The sequence below is a fragment of the Hemitrygon akajei genome, chromosome 29 (genome assembly GCF_048418815.1).
Source record: "Hemitrygon akajei chromosome 29, sHemAka1.3, whole genome shotgun sequence".
NCBI lineage: Eukaryota > Metazoa > Chordata > Chondrichthyes > Myliobatiformes > Dasyatidae > Hemitrygon > Hemitrygon akajei.
This window is the reverse complement of record NC_133152.1, coordinates 47,671,280-47,687,386: the sequence shown is the minus strand read 5'-3', so window position 1 is coordinate 47,687,386 and position 16,107 is coordinate 47,671,280.

The window sequence follows — 16,107 nt, the reverse complement described above, 5'->3', positions numbered from 1 at the left end:
TACAATTTTAACATTACATCCCAACTCCTATACTCAATGCTCTGATTTATAAAGGCCAACATACCAAAAGCTTTCTTCACCACTCTATCCACATGAGATTCCACCTTCAGGGAACTATGCACCATTATTCCTAGATCACTCTGTTCTACTGCATTCTTCAATGCCCTACCATTTACCATGTATGTCCTATTTGGATTATTCCTACCAAAATGTAGCACCTCACACTTACCAGCATTAAACTCCATCTGCCATCGCTCAGCCCACTCTTCTAACTGGCCTAAATCTTTCTGCAAACTTTGAAAACGTACTTCATTATCCACAACGCCACCTACCTTAGTATCATCTGCATACTTACTAATCCAATTTACCACCCCATCATCCAGTTCATTAATGTATATGACAAACAACACTGGACCCAGTACAGATCCCTGAGGCACACCACTAGTCACCAGCCTCCAACCTGACAAATAGTTATCCACCACTACTCTCTGGTATCTCCCATCCAGCCACTGTTGAATCCATTTTATTACTTCAATATTAATACCTAACAATTGAACCTTCCTAACTAACCTTCCATGCGGAACCTTGTCAAAGGCCTTACTGAAGTCCATATAGACAACATCCACTGCTTTACCCTCGTCAACTTTCCTCGTAACCTCTTCAAAAAATTCAATAAGATCTGTCAAACATTACCTTCCATGCACAAATCCATGTTGAATGTTCCTAATCAGACCCTGTCTATCCAAATAATTATATATACCATCTCTAAGAATACTTTCCATTAAGTTACCCACCACTGACGTCAAACTGACAGGCCTATAATTGCCAGGTTTACTCTTAGAACCCTTTTTAAGCAATGGAACCACACGAGCAATACGCCAATCCTCTGGCACCATCCCCGTTTCTAATGACGTTTGAAATATTTCTGTCAGAGCCCCTGCTATTTCTACACTAACCTCCCTCAAGGTCCTTGGGAATATCCTGTCAGGACCTGGAGATTTATCCACTTTTATATTCCTTAAAAGCGCCAGTACTTCCTCCTCGTTAATCATCATAATTTCCATAACTTCCCTACTTGTTTCCCTTACCTTACACAATTCAATATCTTTCTTCTTAGTGAATACCAAAGAAAATAAATTGTTCAAAATCTCCCCCATCTCTTTCGGCTCCACACATAGCTGTCCACTCTGATTCTCTAAGGGACCAATTTTATCCCTCACTATCCTTTTGCTATTAATATAACTGTAGAAACTCTTTGGATTTATTTTCACCTTTCTTGTTAAAGCAACCTTGTATCTTCTTTTAGCTTTTCTAATTTCTTTCTTAGGATTCTTACATTCTTTATATTCCTCGAGCACCTCATTTACTCCATGCTGCCTGTATTTATTGTAGATATCTCTCTTTTTCCGAACAAAGTTTCCAATATCCCTTGAAAACCATGGATCTCTCAAACTTTTAACCTTTCCTTTCAACCTAACAGGAACATAAAGATTCTGTACCCTCAAAATTTCACCTTTAAATGATCTCCATTTCTCTATTACATCCTTCCCATAAAACAAATTGTCCCAATTCACTCCTTCTAAATCCTTTCGCATCTCCTCAAAGTTAGCCTTTCTCCAATCAAAAATCTCAACCCTGGGTCCAGTCCTATCCTTCTCCATAATTATATTGAAACTAATGGCATTGTGATCATTGGACCTGAAGTGCTCCCCAACACATACCTCCGTCACCTGACCTATTTCATTCCCTAACAGAAGATCTAACACTGCCCCTTCTCTAGTTGGTACCTCTACATATTGCTACAAGAAACTATTCTGCACACATTTTACAAACTCCAAACCATCCATCCCTTTTACAGTATGGGCTTCCCAGTCTATGTGTGGAAAATTAAAATCTCCCACAATCACAACCCTGTGCTTACTACAAATATCTGCTATCTCCTTGCAAATTTGTTCCTCCAATTCTTGCTCCCCATTAGGTGGTTTATAATACACCCCTATAAGTGTTACTACACCTTTCCCATTCCTCAATTCCACCCAAATAGGCTCCCTAGACGAGCCCTCTAATCTATCCTGCCAGAGCACCGCTGTAATAATTTCTCTGACAAGCAACGCAACACCTCCCTCTCTTGTCTCTCCGATTCTATCACACCTGAAGCAATGAAATCCAGGAATATTTAGTTGCCAATCACACCCCTCCTGCAAACATGTTTCACTAATAGCTACAACATCATATTTCCAGGTATCAATCTATGCTCTAAGCTCATCCACCTTTCTTACAATGCTCCTAGCTTTAAAATAAATGCATTTAAGAAATTCTCTACCTCTTCCTCTCTGTTTATCTCTAACAGTACAAAGAACTTTACTGTCTTCTTTTTCTTCCTTCTCCCGTACATCTGTTCCTACACTCTGGTTCCCCTCCCTCCTCATATCTAGTTTAAATCCACTGGAGCCTCTCTAGCAAACCTACCTGCAAGAATATTTGTCCCCCTCCAGTTCAGGTGTAAACCGTCCCACCGGAACAGGTCCCACCTTCCCTGGAAAACTGCCCAATTATCTATAAATCTGAAGCCCTCCATCCTGCACCATGTCTTCAGCCACGTGTTGATCTGCGCTATCTTACTATTTCTAAACCCACCTGCACATGACACTGGTAGCAATCCTGAGATTGCTATCCTGGAGGTCCTGTCCTTTAACTTGGCACCTAGCTCCCTAAACTCACCTTTCAGGACCTCCTCACTCTTCCTACCCACGTCATTGGTCCCTACATGGACCACGATATCCGGCTGCTCACCCTCCCTCTTGAGAATACTGAGATCTCGATCCGAGATATCACGGACCCTGGCACCAGGGAGGCAACAGACCATCTGGGATTCTCGATCTCTTTCACAGAACCTCCTATCTGTCCCCCTAACTATCGAATCCCCTATCACTACTGCTCTCCTCTTTTCCCTCCTTCCCTTCCCGTCTGAGCTGAGGGTCCAGTCTCGGTGCCAGAGACGCAATCACTGCAACTTGTCCCTGGTAGGTTGTCCCCACCAACAGTATCCAAAACGGTACACTTATTGTTGATGGGAACGGCCACAGGAGTTCTCTGCTCTTCCTTCTATTCCCCTTCCCTCTCCTGACAGTCACCCAACTACCTGTACCCTGACTCCTAGGGGTGACTATCCCCTGAAACTCCTGTCTATTTCTGCCTCCGCCTCCTGAATGATCCGAAGTTCATCCAGCTCCAGTTCCCCAACACAGTTTGTCAGGAGCTGCAGCTGGATGCACCTTTTGCAGGTGTAGTCATCAGGGACAGCTGTGCTCGCCCTGACTTCCCACATACTGCAAACAGAGCACTCAACTGCCCTAGCTGCTGCCTCCATTACCTACTCCTAAGCTAATTAGATTAGTGAAAGGAGTTTACCCAGCCTTACCTCACCTGGAGTGAAGCTCGTACTCAGCCTCTGCTCGCTATTTAAATTCTCCCGCTGCCTCACGGGCCGACTTTCACGTGCTTGTGTAGTTATGCCCCGTTCAACCTTGCCTCTGCCTGATTGAGCCAAAGCCGACCCACTCTGCCTCAGTCCACTACGACGATGGCCGCTGTATGTGGTGGTCTTTCTTTTTAAACCTTTGGCGCGCAGTCTAGCCTCTTTGCCCCGATCAGTTAAAAAAAAGCAGCTTCTCTCCGAGCTTCTTTTACCTCTTCCCTCTCCGCCTCTTGCTGCGATTTAAATAACTGATTTAAATAACATAAAACTCATAAATTAAAATGATAATTACATAGGTAAGTAAGCAAATATTTAGATAGCTAGGTCGATAAACTAGTAAGTAAGAAGATTGATTAACGGATGGATGAATAGATAGACAGACATAGATATAAATAGATTGACAGTTGGACAGATATAGATAGTCGGACAGATAGACAGATATAGACAGTCAGATATAGACAGGTTATGATAGACAGATGTAGATATAGACAAACAAATGTAGATACACAGACAGACATATAGATAGATAGTCAGAGAAATATAGACTGACAGATATTGTTAGACAGATATTAATGGACAGATATAGATAGACAAACAAGTAAATAAATAATGCAAAAGAGGTAACACGAGGAAATCTGCAGATGCTGGAAATTCAAACAACACACACAAAATGCTGGTGGAACACAGAAGGTCAGGCAACATCTATAAGGAGAAGCACTGTCGACGTTTAGTCCTGACGAAGGGTCTCGGCCTGAAACACCGACAGTGCTTCTCCCTATAGATGCTGCCTGGCCTGCTGTGTTCCACCAGCATTTTGTGTGTGTAGTGCAAAAGAGGTAGTGTTCATCGGTTTATTGTCCATTCAGAAATCTGATGGCAGAGGAGAAGAAGATGTTCCTGAAACACTAGGACATGCTCTCTTCTCATTGCTACCATCAGGGAGGAGGTACAGAAGCCTGAAGGCACAAACTCAACGATTCACAAAAAGCTTTTTCCCCTCTGCTATCAGATTTCCGAATGGACATTGAACCCAAGAACATTACCTCGCTAGTTTTTATTTCTATTTTTGCATTACTTGTTTAATTTAGCTATTATATATATTTAGTTTAATTCATATTTTTTCCACAGACACTGGCTCTGTAAAGTTTTTGCTAAATGCAAGTTACTGCGCTACCCTTAAGGAGAAATCCCTGCAGGTTGTGTGTGCCAATACTACAAAGTACAAACTAGTCCAACTGCCAGGTAAGGTCTTAGGTGATATTGTTCCTGGGTTTTCAGGTTTGGACTGTAGACGGTCCATGATTCAGCTCCATACATGTAACGTAGAAAGGACGAATGCTCTATAGACCAAAAGTTTTATTTGGACTTTTATGTTGTGGTCTTCAAAGACTATTTTCCTTAGTCTTGTATAGGTTCCACCAGCACATCTCAGGTGGTGTTGATCTCCGAGCCAGTGCTTGCTTTTGAGGAGAGAGTGCTGCCATGGTATGGAAATCGGTCTACATTTTCAAGGGTGATATTGCTATCTTTTATGGAGGGTTGGAGAAATGGCTGTTTGGGCAGTGGCTGATATAGGATCTGTGTCTTTTTTTATATTCAAAACATGACCCAGAGCTCTATGTGTCTCGGCAAAGGCATTAAGGATACGTCGGAGGTTTTCTTTAGAGTGTGCCGTGCTGTGTTGCTGTCCGTTGACTGAGGCTCTGTGATGGTGGTGGAGCTGAACTGTTCTTGACCTTGAAATGGTTGACGGTCTTGAGGATCAGCTGGATTGACAGACACACTATCACCAGTGTACTGGAGGAGATCAACATAAACTATCTCCACCCACCATGATAATGTCATGTCATCTGGATTTCTAACTCGCGTCTCCCCAGACAGATCCTTTACTCCCCGTTGAAGGAAGGTCAGCGAGCCCCCGGGTAAACACTTCAACGACAACATCAAAATCAGCCTGAAGGAATTCAACATGGCATGTAAAAACTGGGACGAGGTTGCACTCAGTAGACACTGGGGGAAATCTGCTCAAGGGGGAGCTGTGTCACATGAGAATGATCTCCACTGTGTCACAGAGAACAAATGGCAGCTATGAAAGGAGAGACTGAACAACTAAACTACCCAAACACTGACCACAGTCACCACCTACTCTTGCCCACACTGCACCAGAATATGTGGATCCCAGATCGGCCTCTGACGACCCATCAATAGACAACCCCCTCAGACAACATCATACTTGACTTGAGTGGGACCTCCGTTTAAGATGGCACTACTGAATGTTGGTGACAGCTTACTGGTGGATCTCAAAGCCAGAAATTTGATTGAACACTCTATTGACAACACTCTTTATTTGTAAAATTTTGGTAAGTGATCATCGCAATCAATGAAGAGGCAAGTGAAGACGAGGCTGATCCGAGGTTTAGGGTGTGTGGATGCGAGGCAGAGCTGGAGTGAGATCAAGGTGCGTTGCAGAAGATGGAGTTGGAGTCGTAGTCGGAATTGGAGACATTGTTGAAGCAAGTGGAGTGGAGAAACGATTTCAAAGCCCATCCACCTAGACTGGGAGCAGGGTTTGATCCATCTAAGTGCTGTGCTGATTTGGAAAGGTCAAGAAGTGACCCAGAGCATATTGATGTGGTGAGGCCGGAGGTCGAGGGACAGCGGATGCTTGAACAATTCAAACGCCGGGCCAGATGGACTGAAAAGGCAAGGTGTCTGGACTGGAGGCAACGGTCAAGCCAATTCTGATCCGTGACCTCTCTTCTTGGCACTGCGGCTGTGTCGTGCCCGCGATGCTCCGGGTTTAGTGTCCGAGAGCTTCACAGTGATTTGTCTATGTGTGATGAGCTGAGACTGAGAGTCTGAGCTACTCCCGGCTTCGGGTTCATGGACTCAGTTTTGTTCCAATTGTTGGTTTGACTTGATTTGTTTTTTTCTCTCTGTGCATTGGGTGTTATTCTTTTCTTTATCGGGTTACTTCAGGTTTCTTGTTCTGTGGCTGCCTGTCAGCAGACAAATCTCAGGATGTATAATTTATACACACTGTGATCACAGTATTATTACTACACTGTCTGCGGGCACATCATTTTGGATAACAAAGTGAACTGTGAACTTTGATCATGGTATTGTCATCACTTTGGAGTTCTTTGCACATTATTGGTTTCTGCATCAATAACTGGAGATGGTGAGATGAAGATTCATTTCTGGGACAAGGGAAAGGGTCTGAGTAGAATGGATTGAAGGACACAAGGCTTTAGAAGAAAGAGTAGGAGATTCTAAGATGGACATTTTGGGTCTGGACAACGGTTGTGACGCAATTCCTCACCAGAAGCTGACGATAACAATTAAAGCATATTGAAGAAACTGGCAGCAAAGTTCAAAGTAAATCTATTATCAAAGTACATACAGTATATGTCACCAGATACAACCTCGAAATTCATTTTCTCGCGGGCATTCACAGAAACACAATAGAATCAATGAAAAACCACACACAATCAATATACAAAAGACAATGAATCGTGCAAATTCAAAAATAAAAAGAAATAATAATAAAAATACATGCTTACATTAAATATGGAGAACATGAGGTGAAGAGTCCTTAAAAGGGAGTCCGTAGGTTATGGGATCAGTTCAGTGTTGGGGTGAGTGAAAGTTGAGTGAAGTTATCCCCTCTGGTTCAAGAACCTGATGGTTGAGGGGTAATATCTGTTCCTGAACCTGGTGGTGTGAGTCCTGAAGCTCCTGTACCACCTTCCTGATGGCAGCAGTGAGAAGAGAGCGTGGCCTGAAGAACAAGATGGAAAAAGAAAATAATTTAATGAATAGAGAGTGCTGAAGATTGAGTGATTACATCTTCCTGAAAACACATTTGTGGCTAATTACTGGGTTTGTAACTGCTGCTAATTTGGAGCCTCCTGTTTCTCCATCAGTAAAGGCTAATTTTGGTTTAGTCAATTCAAGCGGTCATTGTGGAAGAAAAGGGAAATGTTTTTAAAGTTATCTGCATGCTACTGCTAAAAGATCAGAGTGAATGAGTCACAAATACCAGGTTCATACCCAGTAATTACCCAGTGCCACCTGATTTCTCCATTTATCTTCTGTGCCCCCCCCCCCCACACACTAATCAACTTCTTTACACCATTCAAATCTCAGGACTTATTCTTGCATGAGTCTTGTTAACGCTATGATAACACAAATCCAAAGATGGCTGTAATATAGGCTACCATATTACTCCAGGTTGGGTCCATGCATCCCTGGGTAGACAGAACTGAAAGATGGGAGCTTCTCGTTCCTACCACTGGGGTGGGGAGGAGGTACAGGAGATTCTCGTTCCTACCACTGGGGGGGAGGTACAGGAGATTCTCATTCCTACCACTGGGGGGGGAGGTACAGGAGATTCTTGTTCCTACCACTGGGGGGGAGGTACAGGAGATTCTCGTTCCTACCACTGGGGGGGAGGTACAGTGGATTCTCGTTCCTACCACTGGGGAGAAGGTACAGGAGATTCTCATTCCTACCACTGGGTAGGAGGTACAGGAGATTCTCGTTCCTACCACTGGGGGGGGGAGGAGGTACAGGAGCTTCTCGTTCCTACCACTGGGGGGGAGGTACAGGAGATTCTCGTTCCTACCACTGGGGGGGGGGAGGAGGTACAGGAGCTTCTCGTTACTACCACTGGGGGGGGAGGTACAGGAGATTCTCGTTCCTACCACTGGGGGGGGAGGTACAGGAGATTCTCGTTCCTACCACTGGGGGGGGAGGTACAGGAGCTTCTCGTTCCTACCACTGGGGGGGAGGTACAGGAGATTCTCATTCCTACCACTGGGGGGGAGGTACAGGAGCTTCTCGTTCCTACCACTGGGGAGGAGGTACAGGAGCTTCTCGTTCCTACCACTGGGGGAGGAGGTACAGGAGATTCTCGTTCCTACCACTGGGGGGGAGGTACAGGAGATTCTCGTTCCTACCACTGGGGGGAGGAGGTACAGGAGCTTCTCGTTCCTACCACTGGGGGGGAGGTACAGGAGATTCTCATTCCTACCACTGGGGGGGAGGTACAGGAGCTTCTCGTTCCTACCACTGGGGAGGAGGTACAGGAGATTCTCGTTCCTACCACTGGGGGGGAGGTACAGGAGCTTCTCGTTCCTACCACTGGGGAGAAGGTACAGGAGCTTCTCGTTCCTACCACTGGGGAGAAGGTACAGGAGATTCTCGTTCCTACCACTGGGGGAGAAGGTACAGGAGATTCTCGTTCCTACCACTGGGGAGAAGGTACAGGAGATTCTCGTTCCTACCACTGGGGGAGAAGGTACAGGAGCTTCTCGTTCCTACCACTGGGGGAGGAGGTACAGGAGATTCTCGTTCCTACCACTGGGGAGAAGGTACAGGAGATTCTCATTCCTACCACTGGGGAGAAGGTACAGGAGATTCTCGTTCCTACCACTGGGGAGAAGGTACAGGAGATTCTCGTTCCTACCACTGGGGGAGAAGGTACAGGAGCTTCTCGTTCCTACCACTGGGGGAGGAGGTACAGGAGATTCTCGTTCCTACCACTGGGGAGAAGGTACAGGAGCTTCTCGTTCCTACCACTGGGGGGGGAGGTACAGGAGATTCTCGTTCCTACCACTGGGGGAGGAGGTACAGGAGATTCTTGTTCCTACCACTGGGGGGGAGATACAGGAGCTTCTCGTTCCTACCACTGGGGAGGAGGTACAGGAGCTTCTCGTTCCTACCACTGGGGGGGAGGTACAGGAGCTTCTCGTTCCTACCACTGGGGGAGGAGGTACAGGAGCTTCTCGTTCCTACCACTGGGGGGGAGGTACAGGAGCTTCTCGTTCCTACCACTGGGGGAGGAGGTACAGGAGATTCTCGTTCCTACCACTGGGGGAGGAGGTACAGGAGATTCTCGTTCCTACCACTGGGGGAGGAGGTACAGGAGCTTCTCGTTCCTACCACTGGGGGAGGAGGTACAGGAGATTCTCGTTCCTACCACTGGGGGGGGAGGTACAGGAGATTCTCGTTCCTACCACTGGGGAGGAGGTACAGGAGATTCTCGTTCCTACCACTGGGGAGAAGGTACAGGAGCTTCTCGTTCCTACCACTGGGGGGGGGAGGTACAGGAGATTCTCGTTCCTACCACTGGGGGGGGAGGTACAGGAGATTCTCGTTCCTACCACTGGGGGGGAGGAGGTACAGGAGCTTCTCGTTCCTACCACTGGGGGGGAGGAGGTACAGGAGATTCTCGTTCCTACCACTGGGGGGGGGAGGAGGTACAGGAGATTCTCGTTCCTACCACTGGGGGGGAGGTACAGGAGCTTCTCGTTCCTACCACTGGGGGGGAGAAGGTACAGGAGCTTCTCGTTCCTACCACCGGGGGGGGAGGAGGTACAGGAGATTCTCGTTCCTACCACTGGGGGGGAGGTACAGGAGCTTCTCGTTCCTACCACTGGGGGGGAGGTACAGGAGATTCTCGTTCCTACCACTGGGGGGGGAGGTACAGGAGATTCTCGTTCCTACCACTGGGGGGGAGGTACAGGAGCTTCTCGTTCCTACCACTGGGGGGGAGGTACAGGAGCTTCTCGTTCCTACCACTGGGGGGGAGGTACAGGAGCTTCTCGTTCCTACCACTGGGGGAGGAGGTACAGGAGCTTCTCGTTCCTACCACTGGGGGGGAGGTACAGGAGCTTCTCGTTCCTACCACTGGGGGAGGAGGTACAGGAGATTCTCGTTCCTACCACTGGGGGAGGAGGTACAGGAGATTCTCGTTCCTACCACTGGGGGAGGAGGTACAGGAGCTTCTCGTTCCTACCACTGGGGGAGGAGGTACAGGAGATTCTCGTTCCTACCACTGGGGAGGAGGTACAGGAGATTCTCGTTCCTACCACTGGGGAGAAGGTACAGGAGCTTCTCGTTCCTACCACTGGGGGGGGAGGTACAGGAGATTCTCGTTCCTACCACTGGGGGGGGAGGTACAGGAGATTCTCGTTCCTACCACTGGGGGGGGAGGTACAGGAGATTCTCGTTCCTACCACTGGGGGGGGAGGTACAGGAGCTTCTCGTTCCTACCACTGGGGAGAAGGTACAGGAGATTCTCGTTCCTACCACTGGGGGGGAGGTACAGGAGATTCTCGTTCCTACCACTGGGGGGGAGGTACAGGAGCTTCTCGTTCCTACCACCGGGGGGGGAGGAGGTACAGGAGATTCTCGTTCCTACCACTGGGGGGGGAGGTACAGGAGATTCTCGTTCCTACCACTGGGGGGGAGGTACAGGAGCTTCTCGTTCCTACCACTGGGGGGGGAGGTACAGGAGATTCTCGTTCCTACCACTGGGGGGGAGGTACAGGAGATTCTCGTTCCTACCACTGGGGGAGGAGGTACAGGAGATTCTCGTTCCTACCACTGGGGGGGAGGTACAGGAGCTTCTCGTTCCTACCACTGGGGGAGGAGGTACAGGAGATTCTCGTTCCTACCACTGGGGGGGAGGTACAGGAGATTCTCGTTCCTACCACTGGGGGGGGAGGTACAGGAGATTCTCGTTCCTACCACTGGGGGAGGAGGTACAGGAGATTCTCGTTCCTACCACTGGGGGAGGAGGTACAGGAGATTCTCGTTCCTACCACTGTGGGAGGAGGTACAGGAGCTTCTCGTTCCTACCACTGGGGGAGGAGGTACAGGAGATTCTCGTTCCTACCACTGGGGGAGGAGGTACAGGAGATTCTCGTTCCTACCACTGGGGAGGAGGTACAGGAGATTCTCGTTCCTACCACTGGGGAGAAGGTACAGGAGCTTCTCGTTCCTACCACTGGGGGGGGAGGAGGTACAGGAGATTCTCGTTCCTACCACTGGGGGGGGAGGTACAGGAGATTCTCGTTCCTACCACTGGGGGGGAGGTACAGGAGCTTCTCGTTCCTACCACTGGGGGGGAGGAGGTACAGGAGATTCTCGTTCCTACCACTGGGGGGGGGAGGAGGTACAGGAGATTCTCGTTCCTACCACTGGGGGGGGAGGTACAGGAGATTCTTGTTCCTACCACTGGGGAGAAGGTACAGGAGATTCTCGTTCCTACCACTGGGGGGGGAGGTACAGGAGATTCTCGTTCCTACCACTGGGGGGGAGGTACAGGAGATTCTCGTTCCTACCACTGGGGGGGAGGTACAGGAGCTTCTCGTTCCTACCACTGGGGGGGAGGTACAGGAGATTCTCGTTCCTACCACTGGGGGGGAGGTACAGGAGATTCTCGTTCCTACCACTGGGGGGGAGGTACAGGAGATTCTCGTTCCTACCACTGGGGGGGAGGTACAGGAGCTTCTCGTTCCTACCACTGGGGGGGAGGTACAGGAGATTCTCGTTCCTACCACTGGGGAGAAGGTACAGGAGATTCTCGTTCCTACCACTGGGGGGGAGGTACAGGAGATTCTCGTTCCTACCACTGGGGAGGAGGTACAGGAGATTCTCGTTCCTACCACTGGGGGGGGAGGAGGTACAGGAGATTCTCGTTCCTACCACTGGGGGGGAGGTACAGGAGATTCTCGTTCCTACCACTGGGGGGGGAGGAGGTACAGGAGATTCTCGTTCCTACCACTGGGGGGGGAGGAGGTACAGGAGATTCTCGTTCCTACCACTGGGGGGGAGGTACAGGAGATTCTCGTTCCTACCACTGGGGGGGAGATACAGGAGCTTCTCGTTCCTACCACTGGGGGGGAGGTACAGGAGATTCTCGTTCCTACCACTGGGGAGAAGGTACAGGAGATTCTCGTTCCTACCACTGGGGAGAAGGTACAGGAGATTCTCGTTCCTACCACTGGGGGGGAGGTACAGGAGCTTCTCGTTCCTACCACTGGGGGGGGAGGTACAGGAGATTCTCGTTCCTACCACTGGGGGAGGAGGTACAGGAGCTTCTCGTTACTACCACTGGGGGGGGGAGGTACAGGAGATTCTCGTTCCTACCACTGGGGGGGGAGGTACAGGAGCTTCTCGTTCCTACCACCGGGGGGGGAGGAGGTACAGGAGATTCTCGTTCCTACCACTGGGGGAGGAGGTACAGGAGATTCTCGTTCCTACCACTGGGGGGGGGAGGAGGTACAGGAGATTCTCGTTCCTACCACTGGGGGGGGAGGTACAGGAGATTCTCGTTCCTACCACTGGGGGGGAGGAGGTACAGGAGCTTCTCGTTCCTACCACTGGGGGGGGAGGTACAGGAGATTCTCGTTCCTACCACTGGGGGGGGGAGGAGGTACAGGAGCTTCTCGTTCCTACCACTGGGGAGAAGGTACAGGAGATTCTCGTTCCTACCACTGGGGGGGAGGAGGTACAGGAGCTTCTCGTTCCTACCACTGGGGGGGGAGGTACAGGAGCTTCTCGTTCCTACCACTGGGGGGGGGAGGAGGTACAGGAGCTTCTCGTTCCTACCACTGGGGAGAAGGTACAGGAGATTCTCGTTCCTACCACTGGGGAGAAGGTACAGGAGATTCTCGTTCCTACCACTGGGGAGAAGGTACAGGAGATTCTCGTTCCTACCACTGGGGGGGAGGTACAGGAGATTCTCGTTCCTACCACTGGGGGGGGAGGAGGTACAGGAGATTCTCGTTCCTACCACTGGGGGGGAGGTACAGGAGATTCTCGTTCCTACCACTGGGGAGGAGGTACAGGAGATTCTCGTTCCTACCACTGGGGGGGAGGTACAGGAGATTCTCGTTCCTACCACTGGGGGGGAGGTACAGGAGATTCTCGTTCCTACCACTGGGGGGGAGGTACAGGAGCTTCTCGTTACTACCACTGGGGGGGGTGGTACAGGAGATTCTCGTTCCTACCACTGGGGGGGAGGTACAGGAGATTCTCGTTCCTACCACTGGGGGGGAGGAGGTACAGGAGCTTCTCGTTCCTACCACTGGGGGGGGAGAAGGTACAGGAGCTTCTCGTTACTACCACTGGGGGGGGAGGAGGTACAGGAGATTCTCGTTCCTACCACTGGGGGGGGAGGTACAGGAGATTCTCGTTCCTACCACTGGGGGGGAGGAGGTACAGGAGATTCTCGTTCCTACCACTGGGGGGGAGGTACAGGAGATTCTCGTTCCTACCACTGGGGGGGAGATACAGGAGCTTCTCGTTCCTACCACTGGGGGGGTGGTACAGGAGATTCTCATTCCTACCACTGGGGGGGAGGTACAGGAGCTTCTCGTTCCTACCACTGGGGGGGAGGTACAGGAGATTCTCGTTCCTACCACTGGGGGGGAGATACAGGAGCTTCTCGTTCCTACCACTGGGGGGGAGGTACAGGAGCTTCTCGTTACTACCACTGGGGGGGAGGTACAGGAGCTTCTCGTTACTACCACTGGGGGGGGAGGAGGTACAGGAGATTCTCGTTCCTACCACTGGGGGAGCTACAGCAGCCCGATGACCCACTGTCAACAGCTCCTACTCCCAGCACCTTCAGATTTCTGACTGATCTGTGAACCCATGAAGACCACCTCGTTATTCAACTTCCCATACCTGTTCCCGCATGTCAGTGCATGTCCTCCTCTATTGCCATGATGAGACCACCCTCAAGTTTGAGGACAACTCATTTTTCATCTGAGTGGCCTTCAACCTGACAGCATGATCATCAATTTCCCTTCAACATCCAGTAATTTCTCCCCCTTCCCCTTCCCTCCCTTTTCCCATTCTCCATTCTGGTTACTGTCTCACCCCTTCTCTTCTTCCTACCTGCCCATCACCTCCCCACTGGGTCCCTCCTTCCCTTTCACCTATGGTCCACTCTCCTCTCTTATCAGATTTCTTCTTCTTCAGCCCTTTTCCTTTTCTGCTTATCACCTCCCAGCTTCTTACTTCATCTCCCCTCCCCACCACTTACATTCCCCCTCACCTGGTCTCACCAATCACCTCCCAGCTTCTTACTTCATCTCCCCTCCCCACCACTTACATTCCCCCTCACCTGGTCTCACCAATCACCTCCCAGCTTCTTACTTCATCTCCCCTCCCCACCACTTACATTCCCCCTCACCTGGTCTCACCAATCACCTCCCAGCTTCTTACTTCATCTCCCCTCCCCACCACTTACATTCCCCCTCACCTGGTCTCACCAATCACCTACCAGCTTGTCCTTCTCCTCCCCTCATAATCTTATATTGGCTTCTTTCCAGTCCCGACGAAGGGTCTCATTTCTAAACATCGACTGCTTGGGTGGGTTAGTGAGTGGACGTGTTGATCAGCCTCACTGCTTGGGGAAAGTAACTGTTTTTGAGTCTGGTGGTCCTGGTGTGGATGCTATGTAGCCTCGTCCCTGATGGGAGTGGGACAAACAGTCCATGGGCAGGGTGGGTCTGCTCTCACCCCATCCTCCTGCCACCCCACCAGGGATAGGGTTTCCCTTGTCCTCACCTACCACCCCACCAGCCTCCGTATCCAGCCCATAATTCTCTGTAACTTCTGCCATCTCCAACAGGATCCCACCACCAAGCACATCTTTCCCTCTCCCCCCACTTTGTGCTTTCCACAGGGATCGCTCCCTATGCAACTCCTTGTCCATTCGTCCCTCCCCGCTGATCTCCCTCCTAACACATACTTACAAAGCAAAACAAGTGCTACACCTGCCCCTACACCTCCTCCCTCACTACCATCCAAGGCCCTAAACAGTCCTTCCAGGTGCGGTCTGTGAGTCTGTTGGAATCATCCACTGCACCCAGTGTTGCTGGTGTGGCCTTCTGTATATCGGTGAGACCTGACGAAGATTGGGAGACCGCCTCGCCGAGCTCTTACACTCCGTCCACCGGAAATAGTGGGATCTCCCAGTGGCCACTCCCAATCCGACATGTCAGACCATGGCCTCTGAGGACATACTCAGGTTGGAGGAGTAACACCTTATATTCTGTCTGGGTAGCCTCCAACCTGATGACATGAGCATTGATTTCTCAAACTTTCAGTAATGCCCCCACTCAACATTTCCCATTCCCATTTCGCTCTCTCACCTTATCCCCTTACCTGCCCAGCACCTCCCGCTGGTGCTCCTCCCCCTTCCCTTTCTTCCAAGGCCTTCTGTCCTCTCTTATCAGACTCCCCCTGTCCCATGTTCCTGTGTCACAGTGTAGTTTCTGTACCGTATCCCTGTGTCACAGTGTAGTTTCTGTACCGTGTTCCTATGCCACAGTGTAGTTTCTGTACCGTGTTCCTGTGTCACAGTGTAGTTTCTGTACCGTGTTCCTGTGTCACAGTGTAGTTTCTGAACCGTGTTTCTGTGTCACAGTGTAGTTTCTGTCCCGTGTTCCTGTGCCACAGTGTAGTTTCTGTACCGTGTTCCTGTGTCACAGTGTAGTTTCTGTACCGTGTTCCTGTGCCACAGTGTAGTTTATGTCCCATGTTTCTGTCGCCACAGTGTAGTTTCTGTCCCGTGTTCCTGTGCCACAGTGTAGTTTATGTCCCGTGTTTCTGTCGCCACAGTGTAGTTTCTGTCCCGTGTTCCTGTGTCACAGTATAGTTTATGTCCCGTGTTTCTGTCGCCACAGTGTAGTTTCTGTCCTGTGTTCCTGTGCCACAGTGTAGTTTCTGTACCGTGTTCCTATGCCACAGTGTAGTTTCTGTACCGTGTTCCTGTTGTCACCGTGTGGCTTCTGTGCAATACAGTGATACAGCTTGTTCGGATG